Raw genomic sequence first — 12,277 nt, forward strand, 5'->3', positions numbered from 1 at the left:
CTGGGCAACACAGTTAGACCCCCATTTCTGCAAAAATAAAAAATAAAAATTAGCCAGGCAGGGTGGTGCATTCTTGCAGTCCCAGCTACTTGGAAGGTTGAGAAAGGAAGATTACTTGAGTCCAGGAGGTTGAGGCTGCAATAAGCCATGATCATGCCACCTCACTCCAGACTAGGAGATAGCGCAAGACCCTCTATATTTTTTTAAATGTCATTATTATGGGTAATGTACATACAGAATAACATCTTAGGAAGTATAAACTGATACTGTATATTTGTAATGATCCATTCTTCAGCAAGATGGGGACAATTCCAAGTATTCTATTTCATCATAAGTAAATTTACATTTCTCTATGGTGACTTGCTGGACAATAAGCAGAAATTAAAGATAAAATAATCAAAATAGAGTGACCCTTACAGTGGGTAACTGAAGTCTAGGACCAATAATCAAAATGCAAGTAAAAATTCATTTGTAGGTCAATTTAGTGAGTTTTTATTAACAATTAAAAATCATAGAATAGAATAAACCAAAACATTATAGAACAGAATTGAGTTACATACAATAGGGTAAGTCTTGGTGTAAAACAACTTTTTGTGTGTGTGTGTGTGAGTGCATGCATGCATTTCAGTTACATATGTATGCATATACCATTTCAATGTGAAAAACATTTCTTGTGTCATAATCTCATTTTGAAAGCTACCGTATTAATAGATGTATAATCACTTTGACAGTAACATGTTCAACAGATAACTAAATTTGAGAATTATTTTGATAGCAATATTTGTAATGTATTGAAATAGAACAAAATGATATAGGAAAGTCAATTAGGTAGATGTTGTAGTAATATAAAAAAATAGACAATAAATGAAAGAAAGCTTATCTTAAGGAGAGAAGGAGGATTGTTAAGAAAGACTGGAGGAAAGAAAGATAAAATTCAATGAAATGTTTTGTCAAATTCAGAAGAATTGGAAATGTGATTATGGCACTAAAATAATAAGGATATATCAGTGTTGTTAATATAACACTGAAATAGAAAAAACAAATTCTAAAATGTGCTTTCATGGAGTTTAAAAGAATCACACGAAGCATGACAATACAATGAAAAGCTTAGGTCTCCTGCCCAAAGTGTTTACTGTAAGTGTCTAGAACTGCAGCCCAGGAAACTATATGTTTGATAGACACCTCAGATGATTCTTATGAACTCCAAAATTTAAGAATAGCTCTTGAATGTTCTAACCTAAAAAGATCTCCTTTTATCAACTCTGAAAATTTTCACTGAGAGAATGATTTAACTACATGCCAGCTCACAGTTCTCTCACAAAGCTCACTGTTTTTAGTGTTGTAAGAGAAAAAAATAAAATGGCATGAAATAAATTCAGATGAAATTCTAATTATAATTAGAGTAGTATCATGCCAAATGTATCTAGTACTGGAATTTTTAGAAGTACATAGGATAACTGTGATCCTGCAATCTAATGCTATAGAGTAAGAATAGAATGATAGAATGATAGAAAATTAATTTCAGCATTTTTCAATCTCATGCTTCTTCTAAAGTACATCCTCTGATATTTACTTATTGGGATGCAAGAACTATGGAAGCATTGACAGCCACTTGGTATTTTGAAAGAGAATTAAACATCATCTAGTTAAAAGTTCCGGTTGAGGGTGATTATTTGTAGGCAAAGCACTGCAATTAGCATTTAAATAATTCAGTGTTAGAAACCATTTTCTCTAAGATTAACAATGATTCATTCTTTAATCAAAGAGGTGAAAGGTGTAGAACATGGGACAGGAAAAAAGATGTCTAGTTACAAACTCACTCTCGCAATTTGCTAGTAATATGCTTGCCTGCATGTTTAAAAGCAACTCAGAAGAAGGTGGTGCCTTGCCTATTCAATCCGTAATGAGAATGTAAATGAAGGATTATTGGTTCCACCAGCAGATGATATTGCTTTAGAAATATTGCCTGAACCTTACTCTATTATTTTCCAACTTCCAAAAATCCTGTATAATAATATATCTCATTAATGATATTGTCATTGTTATTTAGGAAACATGTGGAGACCTGCAAAGTCATTATTAATTATAGACACATACATCAAAGCAGAAACACTCAAATTCATCACTGTATTTGTTAATTAGCTAAAAAAAATCAGTCCCATTTTATCATCATTTCCCTGAAAATAACCCCATTATTATTTTTTTAGTAAGTATAAATTATTTTTTTCAGAGTGGACACTGATTAAAAGAACCTTAATACACTTTTCAACATAAACTACTCAATTTATTCTGGCACAAATTGTCTCAAACTAAAGAACACCGTAAATATCACAATAGCAAATCTCTTTGATTTTTTTTTTAACTCTGCCTCCATTAAAATGGTCTGATTGCCCCTTGTCCATTTCTAAATGATAGATAATAACCTCTTCACTTTTGCTTTTCTTGTCTATTATGTCCTTTATAGAAAACCTAAAATGAAGCATTTCCTGCAAGCCTGCAGAGAAAGAGGACTGAATAGGAAGCTGAAAGGGAATATAGAGACCAGGATAAAAGGCAGTTATTAAATTTGTGAACTCTATCAGAAGACAAGAAAATAAACTGTACCACTGGCTGGAAGGGTAGTGAAGTATGACATTTCATTTTTATGCAGGTCTCAGCATGACAGAAGTAACACATTGAAGAACACTGTAAAAAAGCAGTTAGTGCATTCATTGAATGCCAGCATGGCTCCTCTGCTTTTATTTGGTTGATCCTTTTCTGTGTCTTTGTAGAACAGTGGTTTAGAGATTCATATATGTGAGATAAGACCCACCATCACCCTTTGTGAATTTTCATGATGAGAGGCCGAAAACTCATTCTATGTAACACCATGGGATTCAGGTCCAGGTGTGCTTTATATTCTTCCACATTTTTCTCTTCTTCAATGAATCATGCAGCCTCATGCAGCTTGTTTCTCTGTCACTCATATATACACACATATACACACAGCCTCATAGAAGTGTATATAATGTTTTCATATGAAAAATTCTTAGACATTGTAGTGGATATATGATTTTATATTTTGGCAAATGAAAATAATATTAAAACTATATTCTGAATGTTTTAGTTCTTTTATATATTATATAAATAGATCTTAGACAGATAAATATATCTTTTTACTTACATATTTATAACTTCCTATAAAAATTTTAAATGAGCTGTTCTAAATAGACAGCAAACACAATGTAATTTATATTTTCCTTTCCTTTTACATATTTTCTTTCTTATCTTCATATTCTCCAAACATGAATGAAATCTTACACAGGACCAATTGCTCTTTAAATGTTATTCAGTCACAAAAATAGTCTCAGGTTAATCAGCAAAAGAACTTACTTATCTTACATAGGTCCATGGTTTAATGCTCCAAACACTTAAAACATCTTAAAGTTTATCTCCTTCTGTTACAGGAAAGGGTTCCTGATTCAGAATCCAAGAGAGAGTTCTTGGATCTCAAGCAAGAAAGAATTAGAGCGAGTCCACAGTGCAAAGGAAAAGTAAGTTTATTAAGAAAATAAAGTGGTGAAAGTACAGCTATTCCAGACAGAGTAGGGCATTCCCAAAAGTAAGAGGAGGGACGCATCTATCCTAGGTACAATGCTTGTATATATTAAATAAAAAAAAGGATCATGGGCAGATGTGCTCTGCTACAAGGATTTGTGATAAATGATTAATTTTCTTAATCACTATATTTTACAAGAATCAATATTATTATTTTTAAACCAAAATATTAGGAATTCCTTTTTTCTCAAGATATTGGAATATTAGGACACTCCAAAGTCTGAGTCTGTTTAGTAAATGTTATTAATTTGTTTCCTTAAGCTTAAAGATTTAAGGACTAGGAATGCCTAACTAACTGGGAATGCAGCCTGGCAAGTCCCAGCCTCATTTTCCTAGCCCTTACTCAAGATGGAATTGTTCTTATATGAATGCCTCTGACACTTCCACAACTCAAACCTAACCTAAGCTTGAAGGCCTAAGCTGGATAGGGGGACTTTATAAACTAGTTGCTATGCTTTCACTCCAAAGCACTGCAGCAGCCATAGATCTTGCTCTCTTGGATGAATTAGGAAAGAAGCAGGAGAGGTCTCCAACTCTGGGTGTTGATGCCTGTGGGTGCAAGATGTTCAGTTGCTGAGTTTTATTCTCTGAGATATTTTTTGTAGTTGTTCTTGACAAAGCTCCTGAGACCTGCAATTATATGGCTTTCATACTTGCTCTAGTCAACTGCTCTTTAATATTTTCTTAGTCCTGGACATTTGGCAGTTTACCATTTTACTTAGATCTCCTTGCCTTCTGGTGAGATTTCTAAATAGAATTCCTCTTAATATCTCCCAGCAAGTTCACATCTGGGCCCTAGTAAACAGGAAGGTCTTTGGTCCACTGGGATAGTACCAGCCCCTAGTAGTAGTGACTTTCTTTTTTGTTTCTTTGTTTTCTTTTCTTTTTAATTTTGGCCACCTCAAGCCATTATACCCATAGTCATTTTTATTTACACTTGTCCACACACAATCTGAAAATAAATTAATATATTCCATAAACTTCAAACAACACCAGCCAATATCTCATAATTTTTCCATAAAGATTCCTGCAATTGTTTTGAAAAGAAGTACACCTTTCTTTTATCCACTTTGAAGGAAAAGCACACATATCCTATTAACTCTTTCTAAGACTCTTGCTCTAATTTTCTTTTACTATATAGAATTTTCAATTCTTTTTAAAAGCCCACAAAATGATGAGCTAAGTATTATACAATTGATTTTGTCTCAGTTACTTCATTGATGCTGAAAATAGCTTTCTTTTGAAGATATTACCTTATTATTAGCTTTGAGTGCCTAAAACACACAAAACAGGAAAAAATCTCATTTACTAATCATCATCACAGAAAAGCTAAAGCATGTCAAAACTGCTTACGTCAACAGATATCTTAGAGTTTCTTGAGGTTATATTAACTTTGTCCACCTTGTAGTTCCTTATCAGTGGTCCTTACCTTTGCTTGAAAACTTAAATTACTTGAGGAACTCCTGAAACACTTAGACTCAAGTTGGAAAGATTCTTATTCAATTGGTTATTGTGTTGTTTTATTTGGTTTTTAGTGTTCAATAGTGAGTTTGCTTATTTATTTTTAACTTGCCATTGTGGAAACATGCACACATGAGTAGAAAGAATAGTACAATCATGCCAAGGACTACTCTCCAACATCCATTAATATATCATCATATTATTTCATCTTTATCTCCTTCTTTCTCCATCCATCACCTTCCCACAACTGGAGGTTAAAGCAAACCTTAGAAACAATGTTATTTCATCCATAAATAATTTAGTACATATTGATAAATTAAGACATATTTTGAAGCTACCATAATAATAACATAGCACCTAAACTATCAACAACTTTTTAATATATTCAAATAGTCTATCAATCACTTATCCTTGAATTTTTTAGATATGCATTTTAAAGTACATTTGTTCAAATCAGAAATCAAACCTTTCATATATTGCATGCATTTGTCTTTTACTTTATGAGAGACCCTTTCTTTGTCTTTTCTTCTCATTTATTTACCCCAGAGAACATCTCTCACATTCTGATTTTGCTGATCATACCCTGTTGTGTCATTTAAGATTTTTTCGAACTGATTTCTCTGAAGTGAATTATCTAGAAACTAGATTAGATTAGATTTTTTGTTAACATTAGTCCAGAGATGATTTTGTGGGATTCATATGGCTAGTGGAAGCCAGTTCTCATTGGTGTCTGGCTCCTGATGGCACAAAACCAGTAGTAATTAGTATTTTCTTGGTTTCTAGCTTAATGCAAAATTCTAATTTCATATTGTACATATCCTACCATTTCTCTAAAAGAACCTTGTTTTTGGATAAATAAATTGTAAATAGAGACTACAATCTGAACACAAAGGGGTTTATTGCTAAAAGATTAGTCACTGCATCTAGACCTTTACAGGAAACAAAAATAAAACTTAAAAACAATTTTGAAAGGGAATAATATTGGATGTATACATATTAATATGTCAAAAATTAATTTAGGATTATAGTTGTGCTTAATTTTACTTCAAATTTGCATTTAATTTTAAAATCTTTGTTCTACAAAAATTAACATAATTACTTATATAGTTTATATACAATGTTTTATATATATAATTACTTATATAGTTTGTATACAATGTATATAAACTTACATAGTTTATATATACACATAGTACATATTATATGTATATATAGAGATATATATACATATATATTACATATGTATATATGTGCAACTACATATTATACACATGTATTCATTAATGAACATAACATTATAATATTATTATTAAAATATGAATTCTGATGCAGGCTATGATTATTTGCAGTGGTTAGTGTTCCTTAGGATATATCTCACCAGGGATCTTCAAGCAAATTATTGTACTTTAAAGATACAGAAAGTAATTCTCTCTGTGATTAAATCACCAATCAAATACACAGAATTACAGTGATGTTTTAATGTGGTTTTCTTCTTTTTTTTTTTTTTTGCATTTTGCTTATTTCTTTTAAATATTGACAATATTTGTGTGATCCCAAGATCAATATTATGCAAGCTATATTCAGGAAGTCTACCTTCCTATCTATCTTATCCAAACTGTTCTCACCACCTCCTCAATTAATATTTATTTATGTTGAATTTATTTATCAATTTAATTATATGAACTCATATATATACAACTTGGATATATTTGCAGTCTATCAATTTCTTAGATTAAAATATATCATACTATTTACATTGTTATAGATATCGACCCATAGTAGCATATTGTGTTTTTGAAAATTGTAACCATGATGTGCATATACAGTACTTTCTCATAAATTCTGCTATTGATGAACATTTGTATTATTTCCAGTCTTTTGCTATTTTAAGTAGCAGTGCAATGGGCATAGGGCATTTTGAATGTTTTGGGAATTAATTCCTAAATGTAAGTTTATAGGGTTAAAAGGTAAACAGGGTTGTAATTTTTTAGATGTAGTCAAACTAACCTACAGAGGTATAACATTTTGTATTATCATTAAAGTAAAAGCATACTTGTTTTCTATTCATTCTTCAAGAGAGTTTGTTATTAAATGCCAAAATGTCTCAATGGTCAGATGTAGCATTTTATGTAATATTAATGTGTATTTTTCCTAATTATAAATAATTTTTGTAAATTGTTTTTATCTCTTATCCATTTATTAGAAGCAATTCTTTTACAAATCATGTGAGAAATATTTAATATATTCAGTGTATTAATTATTTGTGAGATATAAATAAAAATTTATCTCATTATTTCATTTGTTTCTTACTTTTATTATAGTATATTTCCACATATTTTTGTTTCTACGTAGTCATGTGTATCAATCTTTCATATTATTACTACTGTATTTGAGCCTTATCTAAGAATATTTCCCTCTAGCCTTTTTAAAATGGAATTGTTTCAATTCTTCTAGTCAAAATAAATTTTTATTTTTATCTATAAATCCCGAATTCACTTATAAATTTCATATTTTCTTATATACGGCATCAGAACCTGATCAAATTTTAGTTTTTTCATATTGTTATCCAGTTATCTCAATATCTCTTCTCAAAACATTTATCACTTCCAACTGATTTATTTGGTACCTTATCATACATTAAATGTTTAAATATACTTGAATATATTTTTGGATTTTCTATTTGTATTAAATGGATCTGTTTGTGAATAAATGCATACAATGGTGATGAAAAAGACTTTATAAAATATTTTAATATCTATTATATTTATCACTATTCAAGAGCAGAGTAAGACTTTACTTTCATGTCTACTTTTTTTTATCTTTTAGAAGTGTTTTATAGCTTTAATATAAACTTTGGATAGTTCTTGTTAAGTCTGTTATATGTTCATAATTTTAAATCCTCTCTGGGTGAGTCTGATTACACCTTACAATGAGACACATTTAAACACTAGTCTATAGTATTTTTGTATTATATCAAAGTTTGTGCTTACTGTCAAAATGTTTAATAACTACTGAAGCCCAGTATGAGTTAGAAGTGTAAAAATAGTTTTACTAAAGTGCACATTTGTTAAATTAGATTGTTAAAAGTGCTAATAAAAAGAAGTATAGCATTTAAATAAAATTTAAAAATTCAGTAAATTGTGAAATGAGAAATTTACTTTGGCAATATGGTAATCTACAGTCTCAGAAAAACAATTAATATATTTAACATATTCATATGTGTATGACTTTGGCAGCATGGTAAAGTATGGGCTCAATAAAATCGAATATATTTAACATATATGTATATATAAACAAATATACACATAGACACAAACAGACACAGATGAGAGGACATCAAAAAGTTTCTGGAAAAATGGAATTAAATATAAAAATAAAAATACAAACTTTATTTTTCAACATAAGCTATATACATCAAGTTCAACGTTTACTTGCAAATTATGATACCAGCCATTAAGTTTATCCAATAACTGCATGTCCTGAGAATTTAGCTATGTCAATGCAGTCTTTCTTACACTATTGCCTGAAAAAAATGCATACCCTTTACAGACATTTTTTTAAATTGAAAAACAAAAATAATCAGGCAGACCCAAATCAAGTTGTTAATGTAGATGTCTAATAGTTTCTCATCTAACTTCTTGCAAACTTGCCTTGTTTGATGAAAGGAATGAACAGGAGCATTGCTGTAGTGGACAAGGACTCTTTAGTGAAGGTTTTCTGAGTGTATTTCTGCCTATGTTTCAACAAGCTCTCTCAAAACACTTTCATAATAAGCAGATGTTATCATTTTTGGTCCTCCAGAAAATCAACAAGCAAAATGCCTTCAGCACCCCCCAAAAAACTGTTGCCATGACCTTTGCTCTTGACCAGTATACTCCTTTGACAGTATCACTTTCATTTCTTGGTAGCTATTGCTTTGATTTTGCTTTATATTCAGGATCATACTGGTAGAGCCAGTTTCATCTTTTGTTACAATTCTTTGAAAAATTGCATTAGGATTATGACTGCACTTGTTTAAAATTTTCATTGAAAGCTCTGCTGCTGTCTGCAGCAGATCTGGGCAAAAAGGTTTTGGCATCAGAGTCATAAGTCTGCTCAACTTTAATTATTCAGTCAGAATTGTGTAAGCTGAACCAATTGTGATGTTTATGGTGTTGGCTATTGTTTGTCTGTAATCATATTCTTTCTAATTAGGACATAAATAAGATTAATTTTTTCCTTGCTAATTGTTGTGGATAGTCTGCCACCGCAGGCTTCATCTTCAACATAGTCTACGTTCTTCTTCAAATGAGTTGACCATTTGTAACCATTTACTAATTTTGGGGGGGCATTGTCTCCATTAACTTTTCATAAGGCATCAATGATTTCACCATTCTCCCATGCAAGTTTCAACATAAATGTGATGTTTGTTCTTGACTCAATTATAGAAGAATTTATGTTGCTCTGATTGGAGCTCTTTTCAAACTGATGTCTTGTCCTTCTTGGCACCTCAAATTAGATCCTGTTGAGACATGTTATAACAAGTTCGTACCAGTTTATTTTGGTGCAAAAAATTTTTAAATCCATCCATAATTTTTTTCATATTATGAATTTACCACGAAATTTTTAAAGACTCTGTGTGTGTGTGTGTGTGTGTGTGTGTGTGTGTGTGTGTGTATAATTCATTGATAGAATTGTGAAATACATATATTAGGGGGAATAAAAACCTAGGAACTGAAATGCCTAAATGGCAAATTTCTCAGTTTGGGAAAAATAAAACATATTCTATTAAGGAAGTCAGTGGGTATATTAACTTATCTTGAACTTGTTGACAGCTATAGAGAAGGTTTCTCCTGGAAATTCTTAACCCCTCATCAGCACCTACATTTACGTGTTTTAGCTATGATATGTGGCTCATACAACTTTCTAGCTTGAAGGAAAAATACTCTTATTCAAAGTGTTGGTGGATATCCATAGACACCAGACAGAATCACAAGAAACTCCCTTTTGGATACATTTACTTCATATGAAAATGTCAATATATTCTCCAAGATAATATACCAAAAACAAAAAGTGCTCTCTCTCTGTGTTTTCTCCTCTCTCTCTCTCTCCCTCTCTCTTAAGTCAAAACAGAAAAAAACTGCAGCAATTACATGTTAAAAGAAGGAATACAGTAAAATTACAAGTGCAGAATACAACAAAAGTATATTTAATATGGTTACATAATTAAAGGAGAAGACTGAAAATATGTAAAACATATGAGGAGAATGATTAGTTAGCAATTACAGCAGACTTCTCAGTGATAACAATGGAAGTCAGAAGACAGTAGAAGGCCTTTTAAAAAATGTATTTACTTTTTAGATATTAAAAATCTCACCCTGTTGCCCATACTGAAGTGTGGTGGCACAATTATAGCTAATTCCAGCCTCAAATTCCTGGCCTTAAGTGATCCTCTCACCTCAGCCTCCCAAAGTACAATTATGTGTGTGAGTCATCATTGCTTTTTAAAAAATCCTGAAGAGGGAAACCAAAACACTATTAATTCAATCTGATATTTTTTTTTCTATATGAGAAGGAAATGAGACATATCTGTAAAATAAGTAGAAAGTTTATTATGTATAATTCTTCTCTAAAGTAATATCTAAAGAAGATACAATATTATACCAGAAGGAAATAATTTGATTTTTTAAAAAATGGTAATTATGAGGTTAAATATAAATATTAATTTCATAAAATATTTTAATTAAGAATAAAATATAAGGAAAACATTGCTATATTTGATGTATGAAATAATTTCTTGAGCCATAAAACACGTTTGTCATAAAGGAAATGTTTATACATCAAATTCAAATTAAGACCTCATATCAGAAGATAACACAAAGAGAATGAAAAGAGAAGCCACAGTGACAAACATTTGCTATGCATATGACTGACCAATATCTTTTAACCTAATTATATGTAAATCCCTCTATGTATCAACAAGGAAAAAAGACCACTCATTAAAAAAAGGCAAAAATTATGGACATATAGGTATTTGTCATAAGAAAAAATGTTTATTAATACTAGAGAAATACAAATTAATATCATAACTATGTAATAATTCACAATCAAAATTTAAACTTTGATCCATACCTACTTTTGTCAGGGATATAGAGCAGAGGTGTGTGATGAAACTTTCTACAATGATACAAATATTCTATCTTTTGTTGTACAACACCAGTTCAGTTCTCCAATTCTATATGTGTTTATTAAATTCTTGCAATGTGACTAATAATACTGAGAAAATGAGGTTTTAATGTTACAGCATCATAAAGATTAACTTTATAGCAGTATGTGACTAGCAACCAACATATTTAACAACACAGTTATGAAGTAAAAATTATTCTTATACTCTGCTGGTGGAAGTTTCAATTAACATAACAATTTGGAAGACAATTTGTCATATTCTAGTAATTTGTATGCTCTTTTGCTCTACAGCTCACCATTTCAATTACTAGACATATTCCTTAAAACTAAAACTTGTTTTTCATGTGCTTTGGAACCCAAGCATAATGACTTCCATAGCAATTTTGCCTTAACACCAATGTACTCAAATCAGACTGTACGGCCAAAAGTTGTATAATAAATCTATACATCAGGGCATAATTATAAAATGTAATTTTATGCAGCAGTGACAAGGAATAAACTACTATATATGCATTCCCAAAGATAAATCTCAAATAACAATTTTGAACCAAAGAAGCAAATCAGAAAACACAATTTTTTAAAATTAAATTTTAAGTAAAAAAAATGTAAAATTAAACAACCTAGTTTAGGCATACATATGATATGGCTTTGATGAGTGGGAGAACACCAGCATTCTTGGTTCTTGTGCTAGTCTGGATAAAATGACACAGATACATGTGGAGTGGTTTTAAGGAGTGAAAAGTCTAATAGGCAAGAAAGGAGGGAAGAAGAAAACAGCTTCCCTGTACAGAGGCAGAGGGAGTGGGAAGCTTCAAAGTCGAGAGAGGAAACCCTGTGTGCAGTGGAAGTGTGGCTGCTTATATGAGGAGGCTGGAGAAAGTGGTGTCTGATTTGCATAGGGCTCAAGGGATTGGTTTGACCAGGCATGTCACGCACATGACCTATGGAAAAACCTGGCCCTCCCACCCTAGCCTTTAAATATGCAAATGTGGGGTGCCATGATGTTCTACACACAAGAGGATATATGAGAGTGGCCGGTGCAGTCGTGTTGCCA

This window comes from Aotus nancymaae, unplaced genomic scaffold (genome assembly GCF_030222135.1).
Source record: "Aotus nancymaae isolate 86718 unplaced genomic scaffold, 86718_ANA_hifiasm-v0.15.2.pri h1tg000011l, whole genome shotgun sequence".
Lineage (NCBI taxonomy): Eukaryota > Metazoa > Chordata > Mammalia > Primates > Aotidae > Aotus > Aotus nancymaae.